This window comes from Rattus norvegicus, chromosome 2 (assembly GCF_036323735.1).
Source record: "Rattus norvegicus strain BN/NHsdMcwi chromosome 2, GRCr8, whole genome shotgun sequence".
In the NCBI taxonomy this organism is placed as follows: Eukaryota; Metazoa; Chordata; class Mammalia; order Rodentia; family Muridae; genus Rattus; species Rattus norvegicus.
In genome coordinates, this window is record NC_086020.1 from 215,174,152 (window position 1) to 215,189,003 (window position 14,852).

Consider the following 14,852-nt stretch of genomic DNA (forward strand, 5'->3'; position numbering starts at 1 on the left):
TCTTCTCCAAACTCTTCAGTAAGACTCCCTGAACTCTATCTAATGTTTGGCTATGGGTCTCTTTATCTGTTGTGGTTAACTATTGTCTCAGAAGACAGTTATGCCAGGATTCTGTCTGCAAGCATAACAGAATATCACTAATAGGGTCAGGGATTGGTTCTTGCCCTTGGGATCGGCCTCAGTTTGGGGTAGTCATTGGTTGGTCATTCCCTCTGTCTCTGCTCTTTGTCCTAGCCACTGGGTTGGACTTGGTATAATTTGAATTGGCACATTTTTCTTCTTCTTTTGCCTGACTGTCTTCCTTCCTTCCTTCCTTCCTTCCTTCCTTCCTTCCTTCCTTCCTTCCTTCCTCCCTTCCTTCCTCTCTCTCTCTCTCTCTCTCTCTCTCTCTCTCTCTTTCTTTCTTTCTTTCTTTCTTTCTTTCTGACCTAGGCAGACTGGGAAGTAAATGTGATCAGGATGCATTATGTGAAAACCCCAAATAATTAGCAACAATATTATGTTGGAAAAATAAATGAATAAATAAATAAATAAATAAATAAATAAAATGAAAACATTTCTTTTCCAAAGTAAAATTTTGATTTATTTTTGTACATTGTTTCACATGTGTATCAAATAGGCCAAAATTAAAGTAAAATAAGTATCAAGAGGAGCTTCCTAGAGAAAACAAGCAAACATACAAAGAAACAACTCTTATCTCTGGTCCTTTAATCCCTCTCACATGAACTAACTACTTATAGTGTAGCTAGGTACATACACAATAAAGCTATTCGAATGCTTGGAATAAGACCCTTAATTTTGGAAGTCTTGTTTTCCCTTTAGGCTCTGAGCTCATGAACAATGCCATACCACAAGTAAATTCAGAAGGGAGGGCAGAGAACACCTCAAAGGCTGGTTTGGTCACCTAACGATATGTACAAACACATAAAATGTAAATAAAACCCACAAGCAAATTGTCCTTTTAAGTACTTTTACAAATGAAAACCCAGTATCTCGGAAGTTTTTTGTGGTTGTTTTGCTTGTTGCCAGTTCACTCGTGGTCTCGGTGCAGTGGTGGGAAGCACAAGTTGGCTGAGTGAACCACTGCCCTCTGTCAGCAGAAGGCCCCCTTCTCTATTCAAAGTGACCATCGTGATTAAACTCCGAGACCTTGGGAGTGGTCTCAGGTTGGGTCAGTTATTGGCTGGCCACTTCATCAGTCTCTGCTCCATTCCTCATGCCTGTATCTTGTAGACAGGATAATTTTGGGTTGAAAGTTGTGTGGTTGGTGTCTATTGCTCCACTGAGATTCCTGCCTCGCTACAGGACATGGCCTCTTCTGGTTCCATAACCCCAAAGTTGTGAGTCACAGTTAAGTTCAACTCACCATTCAGAGGAGAAGGGGAGGGGTTGAGGGAAGGATGGATGGGTGACCTGGAGGGTGGCATGAGTTAGATGTAAAGTGAATAAGTTAAAAAAAAAGTTTGAGACCAGAAATGGGGGATGAACAACTCACTACGGCCTTCAACTGAACTTTTCCGTGTTTGTGTTTTTTTCTGTGTAGTCATCTCATTGCTCTTCCTGGCGTCAGCATCCTCATCGTCATCGTCTCAGCTGCTCACCGTAGCTGTCTGTTTCCTCTTCTTCAGTTTTCTCATGGTCAGCCTCTTTCTCCCCATTTTCCCCATTAGCGCTTCCATCGACAGGTGGGTTTTCCTCCATTTCATGTTTCCCCCACAGTTAATTTCTTCTCTTTCAAGTCCTTGGTGGTGACTCCAGAGCTCGTGTCTACGGCACTGTGGGACGTGATGGAGCAGGGCTGTGAGCCCATGCAGCAGGTGAGAAAGAAATGAATTGGAAGCATCTGACAAGAGAGCCATCAGTTGGGGCTTAAGAGGAGGGGGTGGGTCAGGTGGCTACAGTGACCAATGAGAGGGACACCGGAAGAATTCTTATGTCATTTAGATTAGCTCTGTTCTTGCCAGTTATGCTCTGGTTTTGTGATGTGATTTATCCATCTGCTGACTGAAGACTGAATTTGTGTATTCGGCTGTTGAAAACTATGAGTGAGACTTAAATAACTCGCGTGCGTTTCAGCACGGACCTCAGTTTTAGGATTTGTTCTTAAGTACCTGGTAATTTCAGTCCTGAGAATTCTGCGTCTGATTGTAAGATTCAGCTTTGCTTCACAGGAAACTTCTCAAGCGTGATCCGAAGCATAACTTCCCACTTCGCTCTACAGTCAGGCAAGAGAACACTAGCCGATTCTACTTACAGCCATACTTCGAATTAACAAACTATTCTGTTGTGATTTTAAAAGTTCAAACGGTTGTGCACTGCTATCTGTTTGTATTGTTCAATTTCCAGTTTGCTTGCAGTAAATGGCACTTAAGCCTTTTTTATGGGGTCAGTGGCCTTTGAATGTTTTCTTCAGTGACATGTCTTGTCAGTCTCTTTACAGGAATAAACTTGAATTTTCGCATTTTTCTTTCATAAATAAAACATTGGTTTTATATTGATAAACTCATCAGTATATCTGTGAGCACGTAGATTTTTCTCCTACAAAGCTTATACTTAAATAATTTATATTTAAGATAAATTCACTTTGAAGTTTTAAAAACTTGCTACATTTATTTATTGAGTTTTTCCTTTGGTTTTCTTTCTTTTTTGGTTCCTTTCTTTGCTGATTGGGCGGGGGGCATGTCACAATGTTTGGTTTGAAGGTAATGAGACCAGTTTGCAGGGACCAGTTCTCCAATCCCCTGTGTGATACTGTTATTAGACTCTGGTCATCAGATTTTCATCCACCGAGCCATTCCAATCAATCATTTTTTAATTAACATTTATTTCTTAACAGATATTGGCGTTACGTCTGCATGTGTGCCTATATGCTGCAGGCATGGATGCAATGACCACCGGCTCACAAGAGGGCATCAGATTACCTACATCTGGATTTCCAGATGTTGGTCCGTTACTGTATGAGTGATGGGCTTTGAACCCTCTGGAAGAGCAGCCAGTGCTTTTAACCACTGAGCCGTCTCTCCAGCTTCCCTTACTGACTTTCCATTTATTGTTATGAGAAGCATAAGAGTGGTTAAGCAATTCAAAGCCAATTCCTTCTTCAATAAGGTACCTTCACTCATTTGTGAAACTTAGATCTCCTTTCTGGTGATAGAATTTTTAAGTTATGTCGCAAAGTTGAATTAAATATTTTTTCCTTAATGTATCCCTTCTAAGGATAAGTATTTGGTCCTTGATATTAGCCTCCTTAATACAGAAGAAACCATATCAGAATCCTATAGTTGCCACACTCACAGAGTTGAGGCGAGAGGGTTGCAATTCTGAGACTAACCTGGGCAATTTACTGAGCGACAGGACAAAAGAATGAAAAAGAGACCTTATCATAATCATTTTGTGACCGAATAAAATATTGTGCCTGATAACAGACTTTTAAAAATAACATTAGTTATTAATTTATGATGACTTGGCTTGCAGTATGGTGCATATGCATAATATAAATTATCCTAGGATTCTTTAATTGGAAGTCAGGTATGTTTCTTCTTGATATTTGATCTACTTCAGAGAAGACATGGTTCTAAGGGTAGTGTGGAAAAGAGAGGGTTAAGAAGTTCTTAAGTTACTATGTAAAATCTTTAATGGTCTATTGTTTCATTTGTAATTTTAGAACAATTAAGCAAGCCAGTAATAATCCATCAGTAGAAAAATTAGCTTCGCAGAACACAAAGTGCATATTTATATGTTACTTTGGAATAGCTTGAATTAATTTAGAATAAAAGCCACTAAGGCATCTTCCTTGTCACTATTTCCAAAAATCATAGCCTTGTTTTGAAACAAAGGTGGGAAATGGTATTCTTCTTAGCCCTCTGATTTTTATTGCAAAATATTTCTGCTATGCTTTTTCAGATATTTTTCATCTATTTTAATTAGCACACTCTGTGAAATATATCCAATTCTGGCATCCGTTTGTACCTTTGTTAGTAAATGGTGGCACATTTCAGAAAGATAGTAACATGACAGCATGTGAACCAAAGGAATGGATATAAGAAACAGATTTTTATTTATGGGCAGTTGTAGGTGAGCACTGGATCTATTTCAGGACCCATGGATTATAAAACTTGTCTGTGAAAATACAAATCTTGATGGCCACAGAGGGACATTTGCTGTTGTCCTGCAGGACATGCTAAGGACACTGAAACCATTGTTATTTTTATTTGAGGCTTTGTTTGCTTGGAGCACTGTTCTATGCCCTCGCTAATATATTAGAGACTTTACTTTAAAGATAATTGTATTTTATTCTCCTTTGTATGTAAGTGCTTGAAAACACTGAATGTAATTACCTCCTACAGGTTCGATCCACAGGGACAAGCAAACTGAATTAGTTTTGACGACATTATTAATTAAGTGTTTAGAACCTTCTTTTAATAGAGGCTCCCAAGCTGGTTTCTGTATTTAATCTAAAGATTGCTTAATGCACTCTCTATTTTAACCAGACATCTGTCTTTCACAATACATTGGATACTTCCATGGCCACAAAGTTCTATAAGAACAAAGTATGACCCATATAATGACACCCTCAATGAATGTTTAATAATTAAATTACTAACCATCAAAAAGGTCTATGCAGGGGCTGGGGATTTAGCTCAGCGGTAGAGCGCTTGCCTAGTGAGCGCAAGGCCCTGGGTTAGGTCCCCAGCTCCGGAAAAAAGAACCAAAAAGAAAAAAAAAAGGTCTATGCTTAGGAACCTTTGTTTCACAGACTCAAGCTTCCAATGCAATTCTTTCAATGGCAAGACAGAAGTGATTTCAGCATTCAGCATGCCTGTGCTCAGGGTCATTCATTATCTTAAGATATATCCAGACTTTTTCATTCTCAAGGAATTTTCTCTACATTGTATTCTTAGAAGTACATTGTATTCTTGAGAAGAGTTATATTGGTTGTACTGTAAACTTTTAAAAGATAAAACTCATGGAAAGAAAATAGTTTTAGAACTGAAACACTGGGAATAAACTCAGAGGGTGGTGTGCTAACATATTCTTTGTACATGTCCATGATATTCCTCTATGGGTCTCTGTATTATTGTCCGAGACAAAGTCTCTCACTAAATCCTGGATCTAACTGCTTTGGCTAGATTGCTGACTGTGGGTGTCCCAACTCTGTCTGTCTCTACCTCCCGGTGCTGGGATTCCAGGCACAGTCTGCCGTGCTAGGTTTTTGTATGCTCACTGGTCATCTAACCTCAGGTCCATTTATTAAAGTAGCAAGCAAGCCCTTTGAATGCAAACAAGCAAAATCCCAGGCAATCTATGTTGTTCATAGATCACAGTACATAGTAGATATGACACTTAGAAAAAAATTAGAGCATAGAGTAGAAAATATTCTATTCATGAGTTTCTAGCCACAGTTGAACATACATGACATTCTAGCCATTTTGCATTAAAATAGCACAGGGATGTTTGAATTGTTTAGTATACATGCTTAGCACTACATCAAACTAAAAAAACCATCCAAATTTGAGAAGACAAAATATTTGATTTAGTGTTACGTTATAGATTATTGCAGAGTTCTCCCACTTTAGAATTATACTCAATCTTTCGATAGAAAGTGCTCTTGGGGACAGGAAAGGAGGTGGAGCAGGTTAATAACGCTTGAGGTTTTTTCATAGGACCTGTGTTCCATTCCCAGGATCCATACTACATATCACAACTCCTTTTAAATATAGTTTCATGGGATCCAATGCCCTCTTCTAGCCTTAGAAGACAGCAGGCCCAAACATGGTGCAGACACACTTTCAACCTCAAGCAAAACACTTACACACTAAATTAAAATTAAAACCTTAAAACCTCTTAATTTCCACACCCCATTTTGAAATCTAGTTTCATATATATATATATATATATATATATGAGACACTTTTCATCTTACAAGCAAATTCCCAATGCATTATTAAAACTTATCCACCATATAATTAAAACTTATTATTTGTGATCTGTATGGCTTCTCTTGCAGTTGCTATTTTCTTTCAGCTTGAGCCACATTGACCTGCCCAGTTACACCGGTTGGTTCCTATAACAGAAATACAACTTCTCTGTATGGAACGTACACATGTGTTTCTGCGCTCTAATAATGCTATCACACAAAACGTGGTAGGTGGTTGAGAGTGAGGGCATAAAGATAGAATGTTTATCTTCTAGTTCTGGTTCTAGCAAACCATAAGACAGGAAGTCAAAGAACTCAAAGAAGATACAATGAAAGGAGATGTCAGAAAGATGGGATCATCCATTTGCATATGAAGGCAAAAGACATAATCTAAGAAATCAAGTGACTCCAATAAACTAAGGAAAAGCTAAGGAACAGTCCTCCCCACCCCCAGGGACCCCAGAAGTCATAGAATATCATTAACATCTTGTTATTAGCACACTGAAGCCAGTTTGGTCTTCTGACCTCTATAATTAATTACAGTAAATTCTTTCTTATATTGCAGTAAGCCAGTAAATGGGTAGCAACATCATAGAAGCATAAAAATATATGATGAGTAAAATCAGTGCTACAGTTAGCTCCCAGGTAAAATATTATTTCTGTTAGAAAGTTTCTTTCATTTCAGCCAGATTCTATATCATTTCTTCATCCCTTGTTCACTAGAAACACTGTTGATGGTACATGACACCACTTATTGACACAATGAACCTAGGGCAAAGAACCTATCTCATGACATATAACATACATGAGGATAGACATGTGATAAACATGCTTGGATGAATAAATCAAAATAATTATGTAATACAAGTGTGGTCAGTACAGTATCAGTGACTCACCTATATGCATGTATATACATATCTATATATACAACTTTTATAACCCTCCTTATCTTCATCGCAGCTGATATCTGAATAGTATTAAACAATGAAAACAATTCATAAATAATATAATTTCCTAAATATAAAGGAGGTTATAATACACTGCTGGTGCTCCTGAATGTTTCCAAGTATGTAACATTCTGCCCCCAACACCATTCTCTCCCTCCTCTCTCTTTGTATGTATGTTAGAGAAGGAATCCACCCCATCATCAGCATTAAACATATTCTAATGTGACATGATAGCATGAAAATGACCGTGGTCCAATACCAGAAACAATTTAATATAAATAATAATGATAATCATAAGTGATAAATAATCTGTTTCCTTATTAATTCTGAAATATATATACACATATATATGTATATATATGTATGTATGCATATATATGTATATATATGTGTGTGTGTATGTATGTGTATGATGTGATGTATGTATGTGTGTGGTGTGTGCATATATTTATGTGTGTGTGTATGATGTGATGTGTGTGTGGTGTGTGCACATATTTGTGTGTGTGTGTATGATGTGATGTGTGTGTGGTGTGTGCACATATTTGTGTGTGTGTGTATGATGTGATGTGTGTGTGTGTGTGTGTGTGTGTGTGGTGTGGGCACATATTTGTGTGTGTGTATGATGTAAGAGTGTGAACATATTTGTGTGTGTGTGTATGATGTGATGTGTGTGTGTGGTGTGTGCACATATTTGTGTGTTTGTGTGTGTGTGTATGATGTGATGTGTGTGTGTATGATGTGATGTGTGTGTGTGTATGATGTGATGTGTGTGTATGTGTGTGTGTATGATGTGATGTGTGTGTGTGTGTGTGTGTGTGGTGTGCACATAGTTGTGTGTTTGTTCCCAGGTTTCAAATATTTTAGCAATATATTGTTTAGTTTGGTTTTGTTTTTAATAAAAGAAGACGGGCAAAATTGAAAGCAAATAGAATGGTTCCATTTATACGAAGAGCCCAGAACAGACAAGTAGGAGTGATCTAACCCTAGAATAGATGTGCTTCCGTCTAGTGGGCGGGGAAGGAAGGAGTGGCTACTGTGGAGTTCCTGGCTCTTAGGCTCACTGATGAAAACATTTCAAATGAGGAGTCGGAGATGACTGCACAGCCTGCTGACTACACTAAGAGCACTGGAATTTAAAGAGAATTTTATGATGAGTGAATTAACTCTCAATTTGACAATACATTTTACAATTTTAAAAGCTCCATCAAAGTCCATTTCCTCTTTTTTTATTATTTTATTTTTCTAGAGGATGTCCCCACCCCACCCCCACCCTATCAGACATCCCCACTCCCTGGGGTCTCAAGTCTGTTTAGGGTTAGGTGCATCTTCTCTGACTGAACCCGACCTGACAGTTCTCTCCTGTATATGTGCTGGGGCCCTCACATCAGCTGCTGTGAGCTGCCTGGGTTGTGGCTCAGTGTCTGAGAGGCCCAGGGTCTCCAGATTAGTTGAGGCTGTTAGTCTTCTACGGAATCACCCTCCTCCTCATTAAAATCCAAAAGCCTTCCAGCTTTTTTAAAGTTTCTATGAAAAAATCTCTTTGTATGTTTTCTAAGTGATTTTGCAAAGTACAGTGACATGTCAATTTTATAACAGTAACTGTTTATTTTTATGCTATTCACTATATTGTCATAAAATTATTAGAAAAGATTAAAATAATGGAAAATAAGCATTATAAAAATTAATACTCTTAGTCTTTCTAAAATTAAAAAGTGAAATAATTATGTGTTTACATTGTAATCTTAGTAAGGACGTAATGTTTGTAGAGGATTGATTTAACAAAATTCTCTGTTTAATATAGATATATGCTTATTCACTGTAATTTGAGTGTCAGAGTTTGGAAAGAGCAGCCAGGGACAATATGCCTGCAGCCATTAATAGTGTATCATTGTTTGCTCTTGGAGAAGAAAAAGAGCAAGCACATTAAAAATCTGTGAGCAGGATTTTAACAAAGAAATTCAAGCTTATGTAATTATGTAAATGCAATGATGTGCTTAAGGGCAAATAGTCTGCAGATGTTAGAGGATCAGAGAATGTCCCCCACCATGACTGGCTAGGTCATTTCTATAAGATGCCTGGCTAGAACGAGAAAGAGAATTCTAGATATTTGGCTATTGGATTAGTTGCTCTTCTGTTACTCTGATGAGGCGCCCTGATGAAAGGCACGTTAGGGAAGAAAGGGTGTATTTAGGCTTACAGTTCCAGAAGAAACCCAGTCCCTTAGGCCAGGGAAAGCATGGTAGCGGAAGTGTGTGGTTGAATGCTCCCTCTCAGACCGACATACTTAATCAGACAAAAACCTACCTCCTAGAGGTTCCAAAATTTTCCAAAACTGTGCTACACACTGGGTGTGAAGTAGTCAAGCACCAAGGCAGACAATTCACATTCAGATCAACAACTTAAGGAAAAGAATGTATGGAGAAGCTTGTGGGACTCTCCTCCCTCTAAGAATGTAACTGTGAAGTGCTTCCGATTAGCTGAGGTATACCCTTTATCAGTGTGACCAGTCACGGGTCCTCTTGAAAGATGTAAGTTCTGCTTGCCATATTCAGATTTGTCTGTCATCTGATTGGCTACTAGAGATTCTGAGGTAGGCTTCTTTTGTACAACATTTTTATCTAACCAAGTTTGAACAGACCTTGAAATGCTTTCATGGAAATTATTAGTCTTACAATTATTAGTCTTAAAATTCTAGTTCTCTCTCTCCTTCTCTCTGTCTGCCATTCTTTCTCTCTAAACACACACACACAATATATATATATATATATATATATATATATATTGTGTGTGTGCTTATATAGATATATAGTGTTAATGAAATATTTAAACATATACTAGATATTTTTACAAGTATATTTCTATAAATAAGTGTTGAATAAAATATTTGTGTGTAAAATATACTATATACTACAGCATCAAAGGCATCAAAGTACTTCTTATTGATTATGCTAAGAAAGGTTTAAATTGAGGCTGTAATATCAAGTCTCCTAAGAAAATCTATCATAAACATATATCAGAATGCTAAATTTACCACTTATCAAGTGTGGACATGGATACTGACAATGTTGTTGTTTTAAGCTTTTCCTTTCGCTATGCAGTGTTGCTGTAAAATTGTATAAAGTAATACGGTCTTTTACCCTAATTAGATCCGGCACTGCATCGCCCCAAGATATCTGGTAGATATATTGCCAGAAACACACATCCTAACTCCCAGGCGGCCCAGTGTCTGCCGCCATACACTCTCCCAAACTCAGTTCTCCCCAAGAAAGAACACACAACACAATAACCTGTGATCTGATTGATAAAATATAATTGCCCACCAAAACATACAAGGCCCTGTACACATCCATCCCTTAAGAACCTTTGTAACAACCTGTAAATACACAGAGTGGAATTTTTACATCAGTCTCCATGTTCTCTCCACATCTTCTCTGCAGTCGCCTTTCGTTCCAATCTCCTCCTCTTCCCTCAAACTTTTCTCCCCCCATCCTTTCTTCTCTCTCTCTCTCTCTCTCTCTCTCTCTCTCTCTCTCTTAATATTATGGACATAAAGAATGTTTTATTATATAGGGATGTTTCATTAAGTGACTTTAATGAATTCTGTTAACTACAGCGTGTCTGCCAATTCTCTGAGATCAATGAGAGAGCATTATCTAATTTGTCATTAATAAATATTTAAAGTGCCTATTTACAAAAATAGTAAACATTACTTCCAGGTATACATCCAACAATGGGCTAATATAAAAATATACTTGAAAAACTAAAACACTATATACCAAGAAAAATAATTAAAATGGGTTACATATCTAGGTGTTACATTCAAAATAGAAGAAACTCAAATGGCTGAGAAATTCATAAGAAATATTCATCATCCTTGTACATCACAGAACTGCAAATCAAAATTACTCTGAGATCGCTTTTCACACTTGTCAGTATGATTAAGGCTAATAACACATTCCTTTTGATCCAATGACAGGCCTCCTTCTATCTTGTACCTGCCTTCACCTGTATGACGATCCTACAATGCAGAATGCATTAATTAGGTAATTTACAATCAATAGAAATGTATTTCCCCAAATAATGGAGACTGGATATCCAAATGCCACATTTTCAACAGATCTAGTTCCTGAAAGGTCTCACTCCCCGCTGGAAAGATCGGATGTTGGCACTGCTCCTTGAGTAGAACAGACTTCAAACCCTCCCTGATGGCAGGGCAGAGAAAAGTCTCACTCACAGATCTCTCTGCTATAGGGGTATTATTACTATTAACAAAGGCAGTCTGAAAGGCCCAACAAACAGCTGAGACACATGCAGATATTTACACCCAACCCATGGACAGGTACTGATGACCCCTGTGCTTGAATCTGGGAAAAGCTGGAGGAAACTGAGGAGGAGGAAGACCCTGTAGGAAGACCAGCAGTCTCAACTATCCTGGATCCCCGGGATATCTCAGACACTGAGCCACCAACCTGGTAGCACACACCAGCTGCTATGAGGCCCCCAACACATATAGCAGAGGGCTGTCCGGTCTGGACTCAGTCAGAGAAGCACCTAACCCTCCAGTGACTTAGGGCCCCAGGGAATGGGGAGGTCTAGTGGGGTGGTGGTGATGTAGGGACATCCTCTTAGAGATGGAGGGGGAGGGGTGGGATGTGGAACAGTCTGAGGGTGGACCGGGAGGGAGATAAAGTCAGGACCATAAAAGATTAAGGACCTCGACATCAAGCCAGATACACTCAAACTAATAGAAGAAAAACTAGGGAAGCATCTGGAACACATGGGCACTGGAAAAAATTTCCTGAACAAAACACCAATGGCTTATGCTCTAAGATCAAGAATCGACAAATGGGATCTCATAAAACTGCAAAGCTTCTGTAAGGCAAAGGACACTGTGGTTAGGACAAAACGGCAACCAACAGATTGGGAAAAGATCTTTACCAATCCTACAACGGATAGAGGCCTTATATACAAAATATACAAAGAACTCAAGAAGTTAGACCGCAGGGAGACAAATAACCCTAGTAAAAAATGGGGTTCAGAGCTAAACAAAGAATTCACAGCTGAGGAATGCCGAATGGCTGAGAAACACCTAAAGAAATGTTCAACATCTTTAGTCATAAGAGAAATGCAAATCAAAACAACCCTGAGATTTCACCTCACACCAGTGAGAATGGCTAAGATCAAAAACTCAGGTGACAGCAAATGCTGACGAGGATGTGGAGAAAGAGGAACATTCCTCCATTGTTGGTGGGATTGCAGACTGGTACAACCATTCTGGAAATCACTCTGGAGGTTCCTCAGAAAATTGGACATTGAACTGCCTGAGGATCCAGCTATACCTCTCTTGGGCATATACCCAAAAGATGCCCCAACATATAAAAAAGACACGTGCTCCACTATGTTCATCGCAGCCTTATTTATAATAGCCAGAAGCTGGAAAGAACCCAGATGCCCTTCAACAGAGGAATGGATATAGAAAATGTGGTACATCTACACAATGGAATATTACTCAGCTATCAAAAACAATGACTTTATGAATATCATAGGCAAATAGTTGGAACTGGAAAATATCATCCTGAGTGAGGTAACCCAATCACAGAAAAACACACATGGTATGCACTCATTGATAAGTGGCTATTAGCCCAAATGCTTGAATTACCCTAGATGCCTAGAACAAATTAAACTCAAGACGGATGATCAAAATGTGAATGCTTCACTCCTTCTTTAATAGGGGAACAAGAATACCCTTGGCAGGGAATAGAGAGGAAAAGATTGAAACAGATACAGAAGGAACACCCATTCAGAGCCTGCCCCACATGTGGCCCATACATATACAGCCACCCAATTAGACAAGATGGATGAAGCAAAGAAGTGCAGGCCGACAGGAGCCGGATGTAGATCTCTCCTGAGAGACACAGCCAGAATACAGCAAATACAGAGGCGAATGCCAGCAGCAAACCACTGAACTGAGAACAGGACCCCCGTTGAAGGAATCAGAGAAAGAACTGGAAGAGCTTGAAGGGGCTCAAGACCCCATATGAACAACAACGCCAAGCAACCAGAGCTTCCAGGGACTAAGCCACTACTTAAAGACTATATATGGACTGACCCTGGACTTTGACCTCATAGGTAGAAATGAATAGCCTAGTAAGAGCACCAGTGTAAGGGGAAGCCCTGGGTCCTGCTAAGACTGAACCCCCAGTGAACAGAATTGTTGGGGGGAGGTCGGCAATGGGGGGAGGATGGGGAGGGGAACACCCATAAAGAAGGGGAGGGGGAGGGGTTAGGGGGATGTTGGCCCGGAAACCGGGAAAGGGAATAACACTCGAAATGTAAATAAGAAATACTCAAGTTAATAAAGAAAAAAAAGTTCATTTTAAAAACATTAAAAAAAGATTAAAGAATAAATAAAAAGCAAACGAAACAAGCAAACCGAGAAACAAAGGCAGTCTATCAAGCACTGTTAGCAAGGAAAATTCTAGGAAGAATTAGTGCTATGGTTTTAATGATTGGAATCCTCCAAGTTTGTGCTAGAACTGCACCCCTGTTGCCTGGTATTCAGTGGGGCCTTTTGGAAAGTGAATGAATCGTGCAGGTATGGTCCTTCTCAAGTGCCGAGTTGCTTTCTGAACCCAGGATGGATCGCCTCTGGATTTTTATATTTTCCCATAATTTCTCTACATTATTTCTCTATTTGGAGAGTGATACTTAACCATTTTTAGTACCTATAATGCCTATGGCTTTGATTCAGTGTAATAAATACTATTCGTTAATTTAAAACTTTTAGAAACTATAGAATGTATATAAGCACAAGATGCCTGCCAGGGAAAAGGAGCAATCTCTGACTGAAACTTGAGTAAGTTCATCAACACTAGAGTGACTCCGGCCATCAAGACATGTAGTTTCTTCCTGTTATGCAGAGTCATCTCTCCCCCATCCACTTCAGAACTGAAGACCAAGGAAATTAACCTCCCCCAAACTATTCTTCTCCATCTTTGCCTCTAAATTCGTGTTACACTCACAGAAGATGACAATGGCAATCTTAAGCTCCCCTCTTTGGGGGTGGAAAGACAGCTCAGAGTTTAATAACAGTAGCACCTCAACCAAAAGACCCACATTTTGTTCCCTGCAATCGCCTGGCAGCTCACAACCATCTGTAACTCCAGCTCTGATTCTTTCCTGGTGTGCGAGGGTGTCAGTTTATAGCTGCTGCACAGACATTCACACAGGAAAAACACCCATACAAATCAAATAATAAAAGTTACTTTAAAGTCATCGTTTTGCTCCTAACCTACCTTGAAACTCTTCTTTCCTGTTTCCTGTGCTTCTGAAACTCCAACTCTAAAGAGCAGCAACCTCGGATGTCTCAGGACAGCCCGTTTCCTGAACAACATCCCTTCCAGCGAGTAAGTCCTTAGGTTCTTTTGTCCTGAATTCAGTAGCCCTATCTGTTTCCCAATTTTCTTTAATGGGTTTCAGTTTGGGCTTCATTTTACGTTTCATTTGTGTATCTTTCAAAGAAATGTTACAGATAAAGTTTATACATGTATATAATGAATATAGACATATATACATGCCAGAGCATAAACAGTGAAGGCATACAATAAAAACAAGTTTCAGAGAGCATAATAGACCTGCCCTTCTAGGTCACAGCTTAAGGAAATTTTGGTCTGTCTGAGAGAGACAAACACAGACATAGACAGACAGACAGACAGAAAGACAGACACATAGATAGTTGTACACATGGATATGTGCCTTATAGTTTGTAATGTAAATTCTCTTCCATCTTTAGAAATTACACATATGTTTCTCTATGTCCCAATTGGGGTGGTTTTCTTGTTCATTATCTGCCTCTCATTGGAAAGAAGATGAGCATAAATTGATGATACCTACATTTTAGAGAAATGTGTCTGAGAGCTCTGAGTAGTTACCTTCGATATGGTCAATCCCTTCATAATCTGTGTTGTGTCAAAACTTCATGGACTTTC